The sequence below is a fragment of the Zingiber officinale genome, chromosome 8B (assembly GCF_018446385.1).
Source record: "Zingiber officinale cultivar Zhangliang chromosome 8B, Zo_v1.1, whole genome shotgun sequence".
Lineage (NCBI taxonomy): Eukaryota > Viridiplantae > Streptophyta > Magnoliopsida > Zingiberales > Zingiberaceae > Zingiber > Zingiber officinale.
The window spans coordinates 19,239,657-19,246,557 of record NC_056001.1 but is presented as its reverse complement, the minus strand read 5'-3'; the positions used below and the strand labels follow the sequence as shown (position 1 = coordinate 19,246,557).

At 36.4% G+C, this 6,901-nt stretch overlaps 1 non-coding gene across 1 annotated transcript; it reads right to left on the bottom strand.

Moving 5' to 3' along the window:
- Nucleotides 1–3,157: 3,157 nt before the first annotated feature.
- TRNAM-CAU lies at nucleotides 3,158–3,242 on the bottom strand. Its single transcript is given in 2 exon segments — nucleotides 3,158–3,193; nucleotides 3,205–3,242. It is a non-coding gene; the product is annotated as a tRNA-Met (tRNA).
- Nucleotides 3,243–6,901: the final 3,659 nt, after the last annotated feature.

The window sequence follows — 6,901 nt, the reverse complement described above, 5'->3', positions numbered from 1 at the left end:
CTCGGTCGGGCAAAGCCCGCCCGAGCATAAAGGGATTTAGCCCTATATATGATTCTTAGCAGGTTATCGGCTGATTGAAAATCGAGCGAGCACCCACATGCTCATATATGCTTGGCCGGGCAAAGCCCGCCCGAGCATAAAGGCACTAAGCCTTATGCATAGTTTCAACGTATCATCGGCCGATTGAAGATCGAGTGAGTACCCACATGCTCATATATGTTCGACCGGGCAAAGCCCGCCTAAGCATAAAGACACTTAGTTTTATATAAGGTTCTTAACAAGCAGGAACCCATAAGCTCATATATGTGGCCAACCTTAACGACCGGTCGAGACATGACCAACAAGAGATATTTTTAACATGTATGGTCGGCTTGAACGACCGGCCAAGACACACATAATAGATGATATTCTTATTACAAATGCAACTGATTTAAAGGACTAGCTGAAATATAACAACCTAGCAGATTTGACGAGAAATATCTTCTAGAAACTTCTTCAGTTACAATGACGTGTCCCCCATCACAAATATAAGTCAAAAATGACAAAAGAGGTACATTTGGGGTAAAAAAAAATTCCTTAAAGGATTATTGCACGAAGTATAGAAGATGACTTCATCTCCTAACAAACCCTAACGAACCGGAGACTACTTCATGACTACGGAGGTCACGTGAGGTGGTATAAAAAGGGGAATCCTCTCCGTTGGCAAGGTACGCAAGTTCATCTAAACTCTGTTTCACTTCAGTTACTGTTCTTCTTCCTTTTTCCACCTTTGAGAGAGAGAAATTGACTTGAGTGTCGGAGGGCCTAGTCAGGGAACCCCACCCCAGTCTTACGTCACTAACGCTTTGTTGGTTTGTCTTGATGTGCGTAGGATCGTGGAGGGCTTCTTCCAGATCTCCAGGAGGTTATCTTCATTAGGGATCATCGTTCACCGGAGCCGGCGCACGTCTTCACAAATTTTAGACAGAATCAAGTATCCTTCTCAGTTGGTGCAGGAATCACGAGCAGATAGTGTAGTAGTAGATATGTGACACCCAATTCAGTGGGAGGAAGAACAATTTATCCTTTCGAAGAGTGAAGTTCATCCCATTGAAATGGTCCAACTTGAATGCATCAAAAACAAATTTTGAACTAGTGGCTTCCATTGGATTAGAAAATTTTCCTTAAGATTGTTAGAAATAAATTGATGATAGAATTTCGTTTCGAGCGTGAATCACTTTCCTTAAGAAAATTTTGCCCCCACTATGTTGCTACTGGGTTTAATGATAAATTTCTTTCATGATATTCAAAATAAAATAAAATTTATAAACAATAAATTTATAAATTCCTCCCAAAATAAATTAGAGAATAAAACTGATTGCACCTAGAAGAGGTTAAATAGATTATGCTTCAAAGTTTGGTAAAGGCTATGGACATTCAAAATATATAATTATTAATGAATAGACACAATTAAACATTGCACTGGCTTAAAATTAGTCATATATAGCTAATTATATTTAATAATAACTATAGCTACGATTTAATCCGCTTAGCTAACATTCATAGTATAGTAATTATAAAATTGTAGTTATTATAATACGTCTGGCAAGTTAATAATTTAATGGGTCTGATGAGAGTTTAAGGATAACTTTATAATTTTAGAAAGATGGATAAGATGGAATTATTTTTGATAAAATAAAAAATAAATAAAAAAGGATATCCTTTAATTATTCTAAAAAATTAGATGTTTTATCTTTTTTTCCTTTAAAAAAAAAATAGGACTAATAAGTCTAATACTTAAGCCCGATTATAACTCAGACTCGTTAAACTTATTCAATTGATATACCATTGATTTTACAGAGACCATGGAGCACGTGAGTTTCATTTGTCCTAAATTGATTTTTTTTTTTGTTTTTTGTTTTTTATTTTTTTTTTAAGAAAAATTAAGAAAAAATTTAACAAATCCGACCTAAGGATCACCTGTAACAACTACAGTCCTCCACTCTACCAACTAAGCTAAAGTCCATTTTGATGAAAATACCTATGATATATTTTATTAAGTTTAAATTAATAAACAGGAAAAACAAGAAAATTTTAGTGGAGGTCCATGCGAAGCGAGCGCTCTACCATATGAGCTAGACCCCCAATGGTTAGTTCAATTACATTTCTTTTTTTTCTAATGTATTTCTCTGTCTTTGAGGAAACCAATGCAAGGGACACTCAACATTCATTCAAACCTGCATGCTAATGACACCTTCGTGGAAGATCCAATGAACGAATATGCAAATGAAACACTCGATGATGAAGATAATGAAAGCGAAGATGATAGATTGGAAACCCTGAGCTACGGTGAGGGGTAGGGGTTCTCCGTTCGTGTACTTCTCAAGGGAGTGACCCACTCCATCTGCCAATGTTCATTCATGAAGAAAGTCATGAATCAGTTAGCGTAAGTAGTGAGGTTTGTTCGAGAACTACAAAACGACAGGCTGGGAAGAAAACATCTCTTCTAAATATGTACAACTTTGGAGGTCATTCGCTACGAGCAATAGTGATAGCAAGAATTGCCTTTTATATGAATTGTTGACGAAGTTAGGAGAAATATCGTCTCATGTGATGTGAGATCGGCCACGTGGAACATCTAAAGTCAACTTTCTAACCCTAACTTCGTCTCCACTACTCGATATGACTTTGAAAATCTGTTTGATGATTCCCTTATCCAGATCAATAAATTGTTGAGTAAATTTTGTCGTCGTTTCTGTTGTCATTTGAGTTATGATGATTTTTAATTAAGGTAATTGGCTTTGTTGAGCTCTTGCCGTATAAATAACATCACAATTAAATTAGCCAAAAATAACTAAAAGAGGGGCATCCCAACTCGACACCTCTCGCACCACATGCAAATTTTATTTGTTTGTCAATAAAATTGTGTATGCCTTGGGTTGTATACCACCAGTTATACAGATAGAACTCAAAATATATTGATCCTTAAATTTATTAACAATTTCTTTTTGTATTAAAAAGAAAATTCTTAATATTTATTTTCTATCATAATTTAATGTGTATCGTTGAAACCGTTATACTGTCCCATAATCTGCCTTATGATAATGTTGCAGCAAAATCTTATTTAAACTTAAAAAATAGATCAAGTTTTTCAGCTTAATTTATTAAAAATGAAAAATGGGGTGAGAGAGGCTCGAACTCTCGACCTCAGGATAACTCAGATGCTATGAGACCTACGCGCTAGCCAACTGCGCCACCACCCCTTTATGATTTCTGTGCTTATTAATATTATAATAATATATTAATCAAACTCATCTCCAAGGTGTTTGGCTAAGAGCCTAAAAGACATCGAAGGAAGGGGGTCAAACGATGGTTTCTTAACAAATCAATGGTTTCCAGTGTGAACAACAATAGACTTGTCTAATCAAATCAATCATGGCCGAATGAGAAGAACACAGGATTTTAGAAAATAGGTTGAGCAACATTGAGGCTCACTAAATCAATCATCTTTAAAATTGAAACAATGAATATTTCTGAAAGATCTTGCTCAATATAATCATTAGAAAAGGCTTTGTCAATAAAATTTTAAACATCTTTACCAACTATATGTCCATAATACCTGAAAAATACGGGTTGAAAATCATTCAAATTTGGTGTTTTATATAGAGCCATACTAAAAATAATATTCTTAACCTCTTTAAAAGAAATCGAACTTTTAAAATTTAAAAGTTCAAACGGTGTGTGGAACGTTAATATTGACGGGAGGGGTAGAACGGGAAAGTCATCTATGGTGCATGATTTGGGAATTTACCTAATCTACGTGTGTCCTTTTATTAAATTCCCATAAAATGAATGATTGTGACGACTAAGAAGAGGAAGAAAAAGACATCAAGCGAGGTGAATGACAACGGAAAACAGTTTATTGGATAAATAGTTGGTTTGAAATTCACAATTTCACAAGAAAAAACAAAGAGAGGGAAAATAATAAAAAAAATTAAATACCGATTAGCATTTTGTTAGAGTTATAATTTTACTTTTAAGTCAATGTTAGGGTTGTTGTTGACCCGTGCTTGTTCAATCTCAGAATATTTAGACGAGATGGAGAGCTTTCCATCCTTTGTTTTCTCAATAATGGTTAATGACAAATCACTCGATAGACATAGTGACACTAACTCATCTACGGCGGTGTAGAAGGCTTCTTTCAAGGATTCATGTGCTGAAAGATAGATTACAAAAGGTTTGGAAACTTGTTCCAAGTTTTGAGATTATGGATATTTGCAATGGTTTTTTTTGGTGAAGTTTGAGAAACAAGTTGATCAAACTAAAATTTGTTATGAAGATTCATGGATGATTTTTGGTCATAACTTAACTGTGCAGTGTTGGTCTCCATAATTTTTGTCTCCTATAACAACAACAATAGATAAAACTTTAGTTTGGATCTATTTTCTAGGGAAGAATATCCTTTTCTATGATGAGAACATTCTTCTAACTCTTGTTGTGGCAATTGGGAAGCCTATCAAAATTGGCACATATATTATTGACATTTGACATGGTCGTTTTGCTCATCAGCTCATGTTTGTGTTGAAATTGATTTGAATAAACCCGTTGTTGGTAATGTCTAGCCATTGGTATCATGTGGAGGATGAAGGATTACATAGGATTTGTGGCGCATGTGGTTGTTATGACCACCTTACCAAGGAATGCAAAAAAGAGACCTCAGCTACTGCTCAGCCCATTCCTCCCCAAGGTACGACGATGCTGCAAGAGAAGGATGCAGCTCTGGTGACTTTGGTGACTTCAACTGTGCAAGCAGTTAATGCTAGTCATATACCGGATTTGGAGGGGTTCCAAATATGTCAAAAATGGAAAGCTATCAAAGGAAAATAATCCTAGGAATAATGGTAAGGATAAGAAAATAAAATTCCATATTGATAGGATCCTCTTAAATCTCATATATAGATACGTTGCAACCTACTTTTTTGTTGGGCCCATCAGCTCATCATAAGCCACATATGCCTGTGTACGCCAATGAAAAAAATCAAATGGTAAAGGCATGACCCTAATTGTTGGTGTAATTATCTTAGTTAAAGTTGGCTAGTTTAATTTAAATTTAAGTTTAAAGTTTGACAATGTATAGAGATTGTAGGTGTAATTATCCATTAGGAAGTCTTCTCTGGTTAAAAGTTGATCAGTTTGAAGTGAGAGAGCAGTGCATAAGGTCAAGGTTGGCTGGATACTTGACTGGGAAAGTGCTAACTGGAAGTTAAGTAAAGCCAAGACCAACATGATGGTTGGCAAAATAAAAAACCAAGTTGATCAATGTTGACCAGACACTTAGTGTGAAAAGTCTCAATGAGTGAAGTCGGGTAGGTGAGAAAGTCCCGGTGAGTGAAGCCAAATAGCTGGAAAGTCTCTGTGAGTGAAGCCGAGCAAATGAAAAGTCCTGGTGAGTGAAGCCAGACAGCTAAAAAAAATCCTAATAAGTGAAGGTAGGTGTTGAAAATCCTAGTGAGTGAACACAGATAAAAAAAATCCTAGTGAGTGAAGCTAGGTGGTAAAAAGTCTTGGTGAATGAAGCCAGACATTGGATAATTCAGGTGGATCAAAAGTTAACCAGACACCTAGTGTTTGAAAGTTCAAATGGGTCATAGAGGACTGCACGATGGCAAGGTAAAGCCTAACTGCGGTTTGACAAGAGGAAAATCTAATTGGATCAAGAATGACCACATTTAGTGATAAAAAATCCAACAAAAAGTTGACAAGTCCAAGTGGGTCAAAAGGTTGAGCGGACACTTGGTGGAGAAGTCCAAATAGGCCATTGTTGATTAAAGGTTGGACAAAAGAACCCTAGACTTAGATTAAGCAAGTTAAGGTTAGGCAATCGATCAAGTGATTAATTGAGTATTGTGCCAATCTAGCAGGTGATCGATTGGCCACATTTCTCCACAATGCAGAGAAGTTCCCAATCGATCAAGTGATCGATTGGGCTACACCAACTAATCGATTGTGCATGTTTTCTTCGCGATGCACAAAGGCGTTCCTAATGGGTTGCGCAAGCTAATCAATTGGGAGCAGAAAATTGTGATGCACAATGACAGCATAGAGGCGATCTGGATTAATTGAGTGATCGATCTAAAAACACTTAATCGATCAGGTGATCGATTGGGAGAAGGGAAAAAGAATCGTTGCAAGATTTAGACGATTGGATGTGCTTCTGATTTGACATGGCAATCGATTGGGGATAAGATCAATCGATTAGAAGCCCTAATCCGCGGGATATAAAGGCGACAATGAAGATTCAAACGTAAGTTATTCTCTCCAATTCTTACCACCGGTTCTTGGAAGATTCAAAGAAAAGTGTTGTTGCATTTCTGAGTCTACAAGAGACATCTACAAGCTACAAGAGATCAAGCAAAGTGTTCATTGTATTGTTCATTCATTTCCTTATTGTATTTTTTTATTGAGAGCCTGTACGAGGTTTCTCCATCTCCAGAGTGTTTCCGAGAAGAAGAATTTTCATATTGGAGAGCATATTATGTGTAAATCCTTGGATTAGTTACCTTATTAAGGTGGATACCAAGTAAATTCTCGTGTTAGCATTGGAGAGTTGTTCGCTCTGAGTATTCCGCTGTAATATCATCTTCGTTGAAATGAGCGAGCTATTCACCCTCTCTAACTCCCCTTGGTCCTAACACTAACCTTCCTATTCGGTCCCAGTGCAGCCAACTTCCCATTTCCAAACAACTACTCCAAAGTCTTTTGCCATTCCAAAGACGACCACAATGGTGCACAACTAAAATAAAGGAGTTCAGAATGATATTAAACTATTTGATCTAGGACATGCTACATAGTCCACAGTTAAAATGACAACTATTTCCAATAATAGGTTTATTATGCGATGTAGAAGATTATAAGCAGAGGA